Genomic DNA, 15,015 nt, shown 5'->3' on the forward strand with positions numbered 1-15,015 from the left:
GTATTATGAATATCCAACTGTGTATTGTGCATTTATTTTATGCCGTTGTGCTGTCCGGTTGTTGGTTTATTTACTGCTTTATTTATCTTTTTGCTAGGTAGTTTAGCATCATTGCTTCCAACCCGGTAGACATTCCCCAAGCACTCTGGATCAGAGGTCGTCGGCTCCATCGATCTGAGGATCTGATAGCAGGACAACCGGTGTACCACTCTCTACCCCCGGTTACTAAACGGAAGGCAACTAGGCAGAGGGCATCGGTTCAACAGTCAGTACAGAGGGCCTTATCTACCCCACCTGAGTTCAGTAGGGATCAGGGTCCTGTTTCACCCACAGAGAGGGAACGCATACCAGTAGTTCAACCAGAGCAGAATAGTATGGCTAGCTTAGAGGAGATGGTGCGCCAACTTCAGGAAAGCATGAAAATGATGCAACAAGATGCTGTCCGACAGGCAGAATTTGCCAAACAACAAGCCACAGTTATGAATGAACAAGCGGAGTTAATCGGGAGATTACAGCAGCAAACTGGGGCATCAGCTTCACAGCAAGTCCCTCCCCCACTAAGGGTTCCGATACCCGAAGAGACGCTAAATGCTCGGAATGTCCAGGAAGATACGGACATCCCAACGGGGCCGGCTCCACCCCCGATTCTGCCTCAACAATCCAAGGCACCCACTCCTATCAATCAATCGGATTCTGTCTTCGAGTCCGAGGTAGATCCCGTGACATTAAAAATGTGTAAGCTTGAAAAGCTGTTCAAGAAATCTCAAGGTGTGAAGTCCATTCCGGACATTGGAGACGGATACACTGACGCAGCCGTGACGCTGCCAGATCGGTTTAAGATGCCACAAATCGATCGTTTTGACGGATCTGAGGATCCCATGGTACACTTGCGACTATTTTCAGACGTCCTAAGGCCAATGGGCCTCACTAGATTGCAGAAGCTGTCTTTATTTGGCCGGACCCTGTCGGGTGTAGCGGCCGCATGGTATGCAAAATTGGAAGATGACGTCAAGAGAAGTTGGGACGAGATGGCTGAGGCCTTCATCCTGCAGTACTCATATAACACACAAATCGAGATCACGACCCAGGATCTCGAGACAACGAGACAAGAAACCAAGGAGAGTTTCTCAGAATTTGTAACCAGATGGCGGGCTAAGGCTTCGATGATGACCTTAAGACCCACGGACAAAGACCAGATTCGGATGATTGTGCGCAATCTTCAGCCGAAGCTAATGCAGAAGATGATTGTAATCCCCTTCCCTACTTTTGCTAATCTACATGAAATGGGGGTGCAGATCGAGGATGCCTTAAAACAAGGCCTGATTGATAACGACCGGGAGCAACCCCGCAGAACTTTCAACCGAAATACTACTACAGGCCCAAGTGGCGCTACAACTACCAGGACCTCTGAAGTGAGTATGGTCACCACCAACCCTTCCCCAAGAACTACGGCAGCCACACCATTCTCCGGTGCGTCCGGAAGCAACCCACAAACAGCCAAATACCCTCCCAGAAATACCAGAACCTTTGCTCCGCTTTATATGCCCCTGTCCAAAGCTTTGGGGGTTTTGATTAGAAAAGGGCATCTGAAGCCCCTAGAGCCGCGGCCCTTACCGGAAAGACTCCCCGCTGCTCACAATCCAGCCAAGTATTATGCGTTCCACCAGCAGCACGGTCACGACACCGACCTGTGCTTTCGATTACGTCATGAGATCCAAGATCTCATTGATAATGGGGTGATTTTACCTCCTGAGAAACCCAATGTTACTACAAATCCTCTCCCCATACATAACCAAGCTCCACCACCCAAAAGAATCAATTTCATCCACATTGGGGTCGCATCCTACGATCCTAGTATCTACATCACGCCCTCCTACCTGCCTAAGCCGGAGGTTTTCCTTCCTAATTGCACCAATTTGTGCATGATGGACGTCTCCATAACCCAACCCAAGCCTGTGGTGGTGACCATCGAGAGCAGGAGGGAGAAGACTCCGAAGAAAAAGGGGGTTGTCAAACTAGAGTCTGCGGAATCTGGGAGTGATGTTGAGAACGCTTACAGTCCGAGTAACTACATTTCACCAGTGGGCCAGAATAGACTAGATGTCGAATTTCCAGCCGGGGAGAGCTGTGTACAATCCAAGGGGACAGTTCAGGACAGGGAACGGATGATTTGACAACTGTGGAAGAGGATCTTGCCAAGTTCCAGTTTTACGATAATCAAGATCCAGAAGACTCAGCCGTCAACTGGTTCGATTATGAAGAATCGGCAGAGGCCACGGGATGGTTGGACGATCAGCCAGATGTGGTAGGAGAGTTTCAGTCAGAACAAGGCCCGGCAGGGGCAGGAATGTCAATGACGGCCGGGAGGGTCGAAGAACAGAATACATCGCCGGAGAGCGCCGGTGTCGAGAGTTTCGCTCGGGAATGGAGTATTTTGAGTACAGGGATCATTGAACAATCTACTGCATTGACACAGTCAGAAAAGGAAAGATTCGAAGATTCAGAGAGGATCAGAAAGGCAAAAGCCCACGTGGGGGTTGAGACTGCCACAAGCACGGAAATGGAGAATGCTGCGAGCATAGGAATAAAAGGTCCTGCAAGTATCGGGACAGTTATGCCAGAACCAGACAGATGCCTGTCAGCTGCAGATGGTATGTGGTGGGAAGACGACGATCTATGTCTTGCCCACACGGACGAGGATTGGGAAGGTAACCAACCAGATGATACCTGGTATATCGGCGAAGTCGATCACATGACTAGGAGTGGACGATATTTCAAGTCTCCACACCTAGATCAACCGGAGGCGTCTGGAAAAGATAAGGAGGCAGAGAAGCAAAAGGAAAAGCAACTCGAGGATGAGGCCGTATTGAGACAATTAAAAAAGATACAAGCAGACATCTCCATCTGGGGACTGCTTATGGCTTCTCGAGTACATAGACAAGCCGTCCTTACAGCCATGGACAAAGCCAAGCTTTCTATAGACACCACGCCCGAACAGCTGGTGGGCTTAGTCTTTTCGGGAGGAAGTTCCCCGGCATTGAGTTTTTCTGACAAAGAACTGCCACCCGAGGGTGCGAACCATAACAAGCCACTCTACATCTCTGTGGAGTGCAGAGATAAATGGATACCCGTGGTGCTTGTTGACACGGGGTCCGCCATCAACGTCTGCCCGGCAAGGACAGCTTATGCGATTGGTTTGAAAGTCGCGGATTTTGTGCCAACGGCCCAAGTGATTCGGGCGTATGACAACACAAGCCGGGAAGTGATGGGAACGGTTAAGATTCAAACAAAGGTTGGGCCGGGACAGCATGGGATAAATTTCCATATCTTGGAGGTTCCTGCAACTTTCAACCTGCTTCTAGGACGGTCGTGGCTGCATCAGGCAAAGACAGTCTCCTCCACCCTACATCAAGTGTTGAAATACCCCTATGGGAAGGGAGTAGCCATCGTCTTCGGAAACTCATCGATTCATCCGCCGCCAGAAGTATCCACGCCTGTTCTAGAAATTGAACACGGTATGGAAGATATGTTCATATCGGGTTTTACCTTGGCTGAGACTCGGGTTGTTCAGGACATTATGGCTGCTAGTGAAGGGGTATATGTCAGTGCTCAGGCAGTCTATCTCATGAACAAGCTCCAACATATCCCCGGGATGGGATTGGGCAAGAGCGGCCGAAAAGGCGTCGCAGCATTGGCCAAAGTGCCGCACAACCCTCATACCTTTGGATTGGGTTACCTACCCACCAAAGAGGACTGGATAAGGAAAGGAAAAGAGATGGCCGGAAGGGCCAGAGCGAAACAGATGGGGAAGCCCTTTGACTTAATGCACCGGCCCATTCAGGGTACCCTAAACGGACACTTCGTCCGGGAGGGGGAAGACTTTCCGTTCTGTGGCTTCCCAGAGCCGTGGCTGAACGCGGAACGGAAGCGCGTACCGGGGTTCAAGATTTTCTTTGACCTGCAATTACCTGAGAATGACATCGCCGAAGGGCAGACATACTCATTGGCTGAGGCTGAGCAAAGTAAGGAAGTGCAGTCTGAGGACGCTGAAAATGAAATGGGGGTAGCACTGGCATGTCTACTTTCAGATCCTCCGATCGAACAAAAGTGCTTGGGGGATAACTCCTCGGTATGCATGATTGGGAATGAAACGGCTGCGGGCCTACCATCAGCTATTTTGGATGCATCCATCGCACGTTCTCTCGTCTGGCAATATGAAGAAGGATTCTTGTCTAGCAGCACCGGGTCAGGTAGTGAGCCGGAATCTGATTCCACCGAATCCTGTGGGTCAGAATCAGGTTCCAGCTTGACTGAGTCTGAGTCCGGTATTCCTGGGGGTGATAACCCAGATGCCACAGTCCTGTCTAGGTCGTCATTTTCTTTCTCTTTTGAGTCTGTTGTAACAGAAGAATCAGATGGCTTGGAAGTGTTTAATGAGAACGACGTGGATGTGGTTTCTGAGTATTTTTCTGTGCCTTTGATTTATTGCTTAAATCAGAATTTTCAAAATTTTGACGAAAACGACGAGGAAGAAATTCCTCCAGTTTTGCAACGGTTAATTGATCAAGAGCAGGAAAGATTTGTTAAACCCTTAATGGATGAAATCACTACTGTGAATGTTGGTACTGAGAAGGACCCGTGGCTGGTCCAGATCGGGTCCACGTTGTCTTCTGAGGAACGCGAGCGCTTAGTCGCTTTATTAAAAGATTTTAAAGATGTTTTCGCGTGGTCCTACGAAGACATGCCTGGAATCGATCCTGAGATTGTACAGCACCGGATCCCTCTTGATCCCGAGGCCCGACCTGTCAAGCAGAAGCTCAGAAGGATCCGCCCTGATTGGGCCATTAAGATCAAGGAAGAGGTCACCAAGCAAATCGATGCGGGCTTCCTGCTGGTATCCGAATACCCGACTTGGTTGGCCAACATTGTTCCGGTACCGAAGAAGGATGGCAGAATTCGGGTCTGTGTAGACTTCAGAGATTTGAACAGGGAAAGTCCGAAGGACGACTTTCCCTTGCCGCACATTGATGAATTGGTAGATTTCACGGCAGGACACGCCTTGCTTTCGTTTATGGATGGCTTTTCAGGCTATAATCAGATAGTAATGGCACCCGAAGACCAGGAGAAGACTGCATTCACTACCCCGTGGGGTACATATTGTTATAGAGTGATGCCATTTAGGTTGAAAAACGCTGGAGCTACTTATCAACGGGCAGCAACTACAATATTGCATGATATGTTCCATAAAGAGGTCGAGGTGTATGTGGACAACATGATTGTCAAGTCCAAAGAAAGAGAAGGCCACTACACCGCCTTACAAAAATTCTTTCAAAGGATCAGAGAGTTTCGGCTGCGGTTGAATCCCCAGAAGTGTACTTTTGGTGTTACGGCGGGAAAAATGCTAGGGTTTCTGATTACACAAAGGGGCATCGAGGTCGACCCTTCCAAAATCAAGGCCATCTTAGAAATGCCACCACCAAGGACTGAAAAGGAGGTGCGAGGCTTTCTGGGTAAAGTGCAATTCATAAGACGGTTTATCTCTAAATTAACCTTGACTTGTGAACCACTTTTTGGTCTCCTGAAGAAAGGAAAGAAGTTCCAATGGGACGGCCGATGTCAAGCAGCTTTTGAACAGATCAAAGAGTATCTACAGAACCCGCCCGTGTTATCACCACCAGAGCCGGGGAGACCGTTGATATTGTATCTTTCGGTAACTAACACTACCATGGGCTGCATGCTCGCACAAGAGTTAGAGGACAAAGTGGAAAAGACCATCTACTATCTGAGCAAGAAGATGCTGGATTACGAGACCCGCTATACACCGCTGGAGAAGGCTTGTTTGGCCTTGGTATGGGCTACCAGGAAGCTGCGGCACTACCTGTTAGCTCACTCTGTAATGTTGGTTTCACGTTTGGATCCCATCAAATATCTTTTCGAGAAACCAGCACTTATGGGCAGGCTAGCTCGTTGGCTGCTATTGCTTTCTGAACTTGATTTGAAGTATGTAACACGCAAGTCGGTGAAAGGAAGAGCAGTAGCGGAGTTCCTTGCTGACCACCCGGTTGAGGGGGATAAAGCGGTTGAGTACCTATTCCCAGATAAAGCCATTCTGCACATCGAAGATGAAACTTGGACGATGTACTTCGACGGAGCGTCAAACCAGTATGGGTATGGGATAGGGGTGTTGCTGATAGCGCCTGACGATTCCTGTATCCCTTTAGCATTCAAGCTCCGGTTCAAAGTCTCGAACAATGAAGCAGAGTATGAGGCATGTATTGCTGGCCTAGAAGCAGCCCTAGAACTAGGGGCAAGACGGTTGGACGTCATTGGGGACTCGAACCTTGTTGTATCTCAAGCAAAAGGAGACTGGAAAGTCAAAGAGGAAAGGAAGATAATTTACCACCAAACCTTGGATTTATTAATTCCTCGATTTGAGAATCTAAATTTCACCCACCTAGTAAGAGAGAACAACAGGTTCGCCGATTCACTAGCAACTCTATCTTCCATGATAGACATCCCGTCCGGAGTCCGGATGCGTCCGGTCATTATTGATCAGAAGTTTGCGCCAGTATACGAATCAATTTCCGCCATAGATGAGGCTCAAGACGACAACCCCTGGTATTACGACATTTGGAACTTCTTGGAAAAGGAGGCGTATCCACTAGGGGCAAATGCCAAGGATAAGAGGGCAATCAGAAGAATGACTGTTCAATTCATCATCTGCGGGGGTAAGCTGTACAAAAGGGGTCATCTGGGAATGCATAAGCTCTGTGTAGAAGCTGAAGAGTCGAAGCGCCTGATGGAGGCCATCCATGGAGGGGAGTGCGGTGCGCACATGAATGGAGTAATGCTGGCCAGAAAGATCCTCAGACAAGGTTACTACTGGTCAACCATGGAGGAGGATTGTATCGGCTTTGTTCGGCGATGCCACAAATGCCAGATCCATGCAAACCGTATGAACATCCCACCGTCCAAGCTGTACAACATGACGTCCCCATAGCCATTTTTCGTTTGGGGAATTGATGTGATAGGAGCTGTTACCCCGAAGGGGTCGAATGGACATGAGTATATCCTGGTAGCAATAGATTATTTCACAAAGTGGGTCGAGGCCCAATCATACGCGGTGTTGAAGGCGTCGCACGTCACAAAGTTCATCAGAAACAACATTATCTGTCATTACGGGGTGCCAAACGAGATTATTTCAGATAATGGATCCCACTTTAAGAAAGAAGTGGTCGACTTGTTGGGGAAGTATAACGTGGCTTTTCATAAGTCATCTACATACCGGCCGCAAACCAACGGAGCAGTTGAGGCTGCCAACAAGAACATCAAGCACATACTGCGGAAGATGGGAGAAACCTACCGGGATTGGCCAGATAAGTTGCCGTTTGCTCTGTGGGGCTACAGGACTTCAATTAGAACTTCTACCGGAGCGACTCCGTATTCGTTAGTTTATGGAATGGAGGCCATTCTACCTATCGAAATTGAAGTTCCGTCTTTACGGGTATTGGCTGAGTGTCAGATAGCCGAGGCAGATTGGCAGCAGAGCAGGTTCGAGGAACTCATGCTCTTTGACGAGAGAAGGCTGAAAGCACTGTATCACGTCCAAAGTTATCAGCGGAGAATTGCCCGGGCTTTCAACAAGAAGGTTAAGTCCATAAATCTAAAAGAAGGGGATTTGGTGCTCAAGGATAACCGAGCTCCCATCCACGACCCAAGGGGCAAGTTCAGACCCAATTGGACCGACCCCTACATCATCAAAGCTATCTGGTCAGGTGGAGCTGTGGTTCTGATGGACTTAGATGGCTTGGAATTCTCCCAACCGATCAACATGGACAAGTTGAAGAAATACTACCCTTGAGAGGCTCGCTAGGCCGAAAACCCGAAAGGGCGACCTAGGCAAAAGTTAGAGCACAAAAAATTAGAAAATATAAAAACTGAGCTCGCAAGGCCGAAAAACCCGCAAAGGGCGGCCTTGGCAAAAGTTAGAGCGCAAAAGGAGAGTGAAAATACTCGAGTGAACCTAAACCTGAACTACGTAAGGCTTGATTCCCATCTTTGGGATACGTAGGCAGCTTCATCCTGAAGTTCAGCCATAACACTTCCCCGATCAACTTTGTCCATTTGATCATCTCAGTCATCTTTGTCTATCAGCATCCATTGGAATCTCCAACGCAGTGCTTTTCAGACTAGGGACAACTTTCCGTTGCTGTGCAGTGCTGCGGTGCTCTTCAAACTAGGGGCAACTTTCAGTTGCAGGGATCTGGGATTGTGCGTCTCAGTGACAGATCTCAGGCGTGTCCAGTTCTGATCCACATCAAAAATGTTTTTGAGAAATTTTAATAAAGCTGATTTCGTTCAAATAATCTTTTTACAACTTTGACCATTTTTGGACCAAAAGCGGAAAATTTTCAGTACCACAACCTTCAATTTCATTGATTTCAAAACAGAGTTCTCCTACTCTTGCATACAATTGAAGTTGCTTTTTATTACATTCATAAAGAAAACTTGAAAGTACTAATAAAGCAATAAATCTGGGGCATAGTCAAGTCAGGTGTTCCGGCGCCCCTTCCCAGAGCTGGTCGAAGCCTCTGATGCCAAGCTGGGCCCAATCTGTGCTTCTTCGTTGAGCCAATCCACGCACTCGTCAGACAAAGTGCAACTGAAAGTAAGAGCGGGGGCCAGGAGTTCTCTCATCCTCCACGCGGTGGCCTGCCAAGCAAGCTGTGCGCCTCGGGCTGGGAATGCAGCAGGATACTCTATCCCCTCTGGTGGGCAAGTCTGATCATGGCCAAATTGGCATCGAATCCGAAATGGGAAGTAGAATACACAGTGAGTGAGACCAACCAATTGAATCCCAGTCTTCCGGGGCATATTGTAACTCATTGCCGGAAGGTTCAGCCAAGGGCACCGCCAAGCAATACGGTCTGCGGACAAGCAGCACATCCAAGCGAACCACCATCCCTCATCCAAGGCATTGACTAGACGGTGCTGGAAGAAGTAGCCGCGAGCTGAATATGCTGGGCAAGAGTCCACAACCTGTAGTTTGTCCATCAACCATACCTGGGGAAGGGATGAAAAATGAGAGAATAAAGAATAGAGAGATGTACGAGGAGAGAAAAGTGAGAATAGGGTTTTGTGAGAAAAGACCGAGCTTGAGGGCCGAGTGATGTGAGCAATACATAAATGCGAGATTGGGTGGGAAAATATTACCTGTAATAGTAGTGGACTCCCTGCTAATCTGGTCGTCTCATGACGGTAAAAGGCATCTAAGCCCATTAACGTCTCGGCCAGAGTCATCGCAATGCAGCTCTTACCCTCCTTCAAACCTTGGGCAACCTCAATCAGCCGGACACTAGCCCCTCCAGAGCCTGAGACAAATAGAAAATGGGATAGCACGCACAAATAGAGGGCGTGTCACCGGAAGCCTTGCCAGTGATGGTTATTGCGATCGCCAGCATCAGAAAACCGATCAGTCAAACTCGGAATGTCCAGTATCCCGTCACAAATTAGAGACCGAGCGTCACGTATGCTGAGTCCACACATTCGCCCTAAGGATTGGGCATGGCCAAAATTAAGTTGGGGCAGGAGCTCCTTGTCGCGCACGGACTCCATTAAGGCTCGGAAATCTTCAAAGGTAGGACATATCTCTTGCCCGGCGAAGCTAAAGACATGTGTCACCGGATTCCAAAACCTTGCCGCAGCTTGAAGAAACGGGAGGTGCAACGGGGTACGACCCAAAGTGAATAGTGCATTTATGCCGAAACCCCGGAAATTCAACTTTTTCGAGCCATCCAAGCTAACAATCCAAGCTGTGAGATTTTGAGCGAGAAACTCTTCCATTTGGAGCAAATCAGTGTGAATGTGAGAAAAACTACGAAGCTGGGATCTTTTGTAGGAGATAAGGTTGAGTGGAAGACAGGTGTCAACATTCTGGTGATCCCCTCATTGAGTGCCGGCCGGTCAAACTTTTTGCCGACCGACCATAATATTTTGCCGACATAGAAATTTTATGGCCGGTGGCCATTCCTTGCAGCCGGTGGTCTTTAACCCTGGCCGGTGGGCTTCCTTCTGGTTTCCTGAGCTGTTTTGCTAGGCAATGGGGAACTCCACCACCTCCGATTTCCCCCCCGGTGATCGATTCTTGCGGGGTCACACCTGTCTGCTTGCCAAGTTATTGTGCATTTGCTTATCGAGTTGTATTTCACTCCCTCTGAGCTCTTGATTTGCTTATCGAGCTGTACTCACACTTGTTTGGTTGTATCATGTCTTTGTTTTGCTTATCGAGTTGTAAGTCGGTTCACTACCTGATTATTACGATGCGAATTTTCAGTGTTCAAAATAAATTCAATTTCGTTCACATTGTGGTGTGAGACCCTGCGATGCGACGCATAGAGAGTTTACAAATGCAACATCTTTTGAACAAAATGGTTGTTTCATTCCCGTCACGTGATTCGCAAAAGTGTGTAAATTTTGAGAAAGAATAAAACCTGCCCGACGCAGCGCAATGTGCTTAAACTACTAGTAAAAAGGAAAGTAAAACATAGAATGACAGGGTAGCCGAGTGTCGAAATAGATACTAGCAAAACTCCTTTTGCGGACAACGCGCCCTCCATGCCTTTGATTCGGGTCGACGACATGGTTTCGCACCTTCGTTACTTGAGACCATGCGGGGAAGCGCACTTTTGAAACGTGGACCTTCGAGTTGACCTCAGGCCACGACCTCTGCCAATGATGCTCGATACGTACGAAGAACATTCCTTCCCGTATCCTTTTCATGTCTTGAGGATTCCCACAAATCGCTTCGATTGCGCTGAGTTACAGTGTTTTACATCTATGCATTATGAATGATATGTCCTCACTCACATATGTTCAAGCATATTAATTTCATTACCTGCGTAGACCGCATGTTTTGATTGCGTAGACAGCATATTAATTTCATTACCTCCGTAGACTGCATGTTTTGATTGCGTAGACCGCATATTAATTTCATTACCTGCGTAGACCGCATGTTTTGATTGCGTAGACCGCATATTAATTTCATTACCTGCGTAGACCGCATGTTTTGATTGCGTAGACCGCATATTAATTTCATTACCTGCGTAGACCGCATGTTTTGATTGCGTAAACCGCATTATTGTTCAATTTCATTACTTGCGTAGACCGCATGTATTGCTTGCGTAGACCGCATAATTGTTAAATTCATTACCTGCGTAGACCGCATGTTTTGCTTGCGTAGACCGCATACTTGTCGATTTCACTGCCTGCGTAGACTGCATGCTCATAATCAATTTCATTGCCGGCGTAGACCGCATGTTCCACTTACACATCTGTACCTTCACAGCATTGTTATGCTCCCCACTTGCTTTGCGTTGTCACGCATTTCGAGTACACTACTATGCATCTTGTTAACAATATTGTACCTGTTAAGTTTGTTTTCTTTGCAGGCACGATATTGTATGTACGGTTCATTTGAGGCTGGTGCAACCAGACGAACCGGACAGGTATTGTATCCTCCGAGTGAGACGTATCGAGAATTACATAATTCTCTTACATCCTTTCCGCATTGTAGTGTAGTTTGGTGTTTGTTAGCTTAAAATTGTCGCATGTGTGCTTCGTTACAGCTTTCTTTGCGTGATCTTAAGTTATGCTCGGCTTCGTGCATTGTCTTGCATTTTGCCCCTGCCTTCGGGCGCATACCTTGTTTGTCTTGCATGTTTGTCTGAGTCTTCGGCCTTGTCAAAAATGGGTCGTCTCTGGGCTTTGACATTCACTCCCGTCATTATTATGACTTTCGAGTTCTGTCAAAGAGGGGCAACTGTAGACACCCCATTTTTGACCGTCCTCGAGACTTGGACGTCACCGTTTGAACACTCGGTGATTATCCATGTTTGTGTTCGTTTGGAGTTCCCGGAGGTCTCGGCTGCGCGCCTTGCCTCAGGATCTCCGAACTTGACTAATTAGTGTCTGGTTTCACACCAAACACTTGTGTTTTGCCTTGGAAAGGGAGGGAATGCCTTGTGAGACATCCCCCCACACCACCGGCAGTGGCTAGATGCCACCGGCTGGTTTTTTGCTTCCATCGGCAATCTTTTATGCCGGTCGGCACATTTTGTTGCCGGTCGGCACTAAATTTTGTCAAAATGACATTTTCGGGCAGCCGACCGCTGTTCATCTACTTTATGTAGATATTTTGTGCCAGCTGTGATAGCTGGCACCAATTCTGCCTCCCTCCATACACGTGTATGGAGGGATTGCCCTCTAACCAAGCTTGTTGTATAAGCTTTGCAAGAAGGACTCCTATAAGAGGAAGGCTCTCCTATTTGATCTAGGTTAGAGACTTGGAAGCAAAAACCAGAGGTTCTACATATAGATACATCCTATCTCTATATCTTCCTCCCTCTCCTCCTTTGTGTGTGTTACTTGGCCCAAAAGTGTGATTTTACCTTACTTTTGCACCATTACACACACTATTACACCTTGCTCCGAGTTTGAGGGACTTGGGGGGTTGATTCTTGTGTTTTGGGACTGATTTTGATCAAAAGAAGAGGGCTGGACCATTTGTTCTTCAAAGGATCTTCAAGGGTGAGCACTTTACTTTAGATTCCCTAAACTTGCAATAGTTTTTTACCTATCTTGCTTGCTGATTTAGCTTTTGTGTATAACATAAAAAATGCTTACATTTTCATGCTTTAGAACTTTCATTAAGGTTGTTTTGTGGTTTGAGTGCAAACTCACCTTATTAAGCCTTGTTTGGCCCTTTTTGTACCATCTTTGTTAAGCTTTGGTCACTCTTGTGTCTTGGCTTTCTCACCACTGAAATCCAGTGGATTTTCAGTGGTGAAGAAGGGATTTTGAAGTCTTGCATAGGGGAGGGACACCCCTCTCCCTTGGTCCCTCTTTTGTCCTCATTTTTGGCTTAATATGGTAGCATGTATGCTCAGTTGTTTATGACTGCTTTTCAGAGGTTTTTTGGGTGTTTTGGATCATGTTATACCTCTGTCCTATGTTGGGTTTATTGGCCTTTTACATGAATAACATACTTGCTTTGAAATCCCATCATTTGGCTTAAAGAGTGCCATGTTGTAACACATCGTTTGAGCATGATTTTGGTTCGGCACTAAGAAGTTCTTAGCATTGTTTTTCCATGCTTAAAGTCTGTTGGTTATCAATTTGGTCATGTTTGACATGTTTGTTATGGTTGCTATGCATTTTGGCTTGCAAGTTTTGAGTATGTTGACCTCTAGCATGCATATTTTTGACCATCCTTATGATTTGGCATCATTTAGGACCACATTTCAGTCCAAGAATCATGTTTATATGTGTGCATACATGACCTCTTTCATGCCTTAAAGGGGCGCCTTTTATGCCTACACATGAGCCTTGGTGCATACCCCACTTTGGAGCCACCTTAGCTGCCATATTAGGAGGATTTGGAGACTTTTTTTTTGCCTGTAAAAATTATGTTTCTTACTTGTCTAAATCATGCTATGATTGGTCTTGTTGTTGGAAGTGAAGTGGCCCTTTTTGTGCCTTAGCCTTAGGGCCTTTGGTTTGCTTGTTGACATGAGCATTGGTCCACCTTTTGGACACTTTTTGGCCACTATTTTGGGGTGGACCAAGGTCTGCCCCTTTATGGTTCAAAGCCTTCTTGCATGCTTGTCTCATGTCCATTGCTTGATTGCTTCATTAAGCCTTGTAATGTGTTGATCCCATTGCTCGAACGGTCCATGTTTGCATTACTTTTATGTCTTGCATACCTAGCATTGCATACTTGCCATACGAGTTGCATAACATTCGGCATGCCTTGCATTTCCATGTCATTGTTGCATTTTGAACCATGTTTGCATAACATGCATTGCATTACTTGGTTTGGGGTGTCAAACCAAGTGTGAGGGTCAAGGAACATTCATACTTCAAGTGATGTAATGTCCCTTGATTCTCGGTCACCGGGGCCTTTGACTTCAACATGATAATGCCTTGGTTCTCATTTGTATGTTGCATGCATCTTTACATCAAGTGGCAATCTTGATCCCTTGGGTTGTCATGCACCATTGATGGCTCGGGGATCGAGGGCCATGCTTCCCTGAGTTCAAAGCATGAGGGGAAGCATGATCATGCTCACATGTGCCTGAAAATCCCATACCGTATACTGTCTGTTCTCTATTGCTGTCAAACCTGTCTTCTGCAGGAAGCTTCTGCCGACCGGCAGAATTGAGTGCCGACCGGCAATCTTTGAACAGCCGATAAATCCAAGGACAGCCGATGGAAATCCTGGACTGCCGGTGGGGATTTCCCTCAGCCGGTGGTACTCTGTGGCATGCAAGGAACCTGTCCTGGGGCTTTGGCAATTTTCAGAGAGACAGGGCAGTATAAACAGAGACGGCAGTGGTACGGTACAGATTTTTTCAGGCGAGCCGGGTTTCGAGCATGCATCATTCGCGCATCCCGAGGCAGAGGCTGCGGCCATCCCCTTCTTCCTTTTGCATTCTTTCTATTAATTAATTAGAAATTCTGTAATAATTTATTTGCTTATCATTTGGACTGTAATATTTATTCGGCTCCTCCGAGTGAGGGCAATTATGTAATAAGTGTGGGTGAGTGTGTGTATGTCTTCCAATCTCCACTTCTTTCTTCCCTTTTATTTACCTGCTTATGATGGTAGACTATGGCATTTTTTAAAATTAGCATACCTTATGCTATGCATGCGTGCATACATGCATTTGTATTACATGCATTAGGCTCGGTACATCATACTAACTGCATCTGTACTTCAATTCAAAAATTGAATATGTGATAGTTGATCGCATTTCCATGCTATGCTTAGGTTAGCCGAGCCTGACTAGATTGCATTTTTGCATGCGATGCATTAGCCAATCTCAACATGAACTAGGACATGCATATTTGCTAACTAGTTTACTGTTTTGGCACGGAGTACGATGTAAGTAGTTATGCTTTAGCATCCCGCATGTGTGTGAGTGTTGCCATGACAGTATGCTTGCCATGTGAATAAAT

This window comes from Camellia sinensis, unplaced genomic scaffold (genome assembly GCF_055761805.1).
Source record: "Camellia sinensis isolate YWXY unplaced genomic scaffold, ASM5576180v1 Unanchor1, whole genome shotgun sequence".
Lineage (NCBI taxonomy): Eukaryota > Viridiplantae > Streptophyta > Magnoliopsida > Ericales > Theaceae > Camellia > Camellia sinensis.